This window comes from Suricata suricatta, chromosome 6 (assembly GCF_006229205.1).
Source record: "Suricata suricatta isolate VVHF042 chromosome 6, meerkat_22Aug2017_6uvM2_HiC, whole genome shotgun sequence".
NCBI lineage: Eukaryota > Metazoa > Chordata > Mammalia > Carnivora > Herpestidae > Suricata > Suricata suricatta.
The window spans coordinates 132,449,121-132,450,133 of NC_043705.1; the positions used below are offsets into that span (position 1 = coordinate 132,449,121).

Genomic DNA, 1,013 nt, shown 5'->3' on the forward strand with positions numbered 1-1,013 from the left:
ATATTTAGTGAAATTTCTATAATGAAGTTAATGACTGACACGGAAGGATGGCATTTTTAATCACAGAGTTGGCAGTCGTTCTAAAAGTAAGAAATACCAGAGCAGCCCAAGACAGCCGACTTCGAGGATCTGGTGTTGAATGAGGAGAAGGTACGTGCAGCTGCTGAATTCATCACTCACACATCCAGAGAAGATCTTCAGCAATGTCCAGCTACTAGTTAATAATGACAGTCTCCTCAGGGAAGGGTGGGTGCACGTGCACTTGCCTGGTGTAACGTGGATCCTTTCAGTCCTGTGAAGGTAGAAGTATATGAAGATCAGGTCCTGATTACAGAACACAGTGACCTAATAACAGAGATTTAGATCCAAGAAACAAAATTTCCTTCAAGTTAAATCACCTACAGAAAGAAGCAAGTGACACCCTCCCCCCACCTCCAGACAGAGGACCAGACAGACGAATGAAGTCTTATAGAGAATCCTGTGACAGTGTTTTTTTTAAATAATTTTTTTATGTCTTTTATTTATTTTTGAGAGACAGAGACAGAGCGAGCAGGGGAGGGTCAGAGAGAGAGGGAGACACAGAATCCGAAGCAGGCTCCAGGCTCTGAGCTAACTGTCAGCACAGAGCCCGACGCAGGGCTCGAACCCATGAACTGTGAAATCATGACCTGAGCCGAAGCCAGACGCTTAACCAACTGAGCCACCCAGGCGCCCCTGTGACAGTGGTTTAAGGGCTTGTGTAAAAGATCCTTATTCCAACAACTTTCTGTACTGTTTATGCTAAAAATATAGATGGGTAACAGACCATTATTGCCTATAGTGTAAGCCACTAGTTTCAGCCTAAAAACTTCTGGAATGGTCGCCGGGAATCAGGGTGGAAGTTCTCCATCACACCACCTACAGTGTGCTGGCTGCAGTGCTTACGATTCAAGTTCACTATTTTGAAGATAGCAATGTTCAGTTGGTCAGTCGTAAAGATGTACGGGATTCCATAACTGTTCTGAATGAAGTCC

The 1,013-nt window shown here is 44.4% G+C and overlaps 1 pseudogene; it reads left to right on the forward strand.

Annotated features, from left to right (window-relative positions):
- The window catches only part of LOC115293558, a 134,482-nt pseudogene that overhangs the window by 100,702 nt on the left and 32,767 nt on the right, over window positions 1–1,013 (forward strand).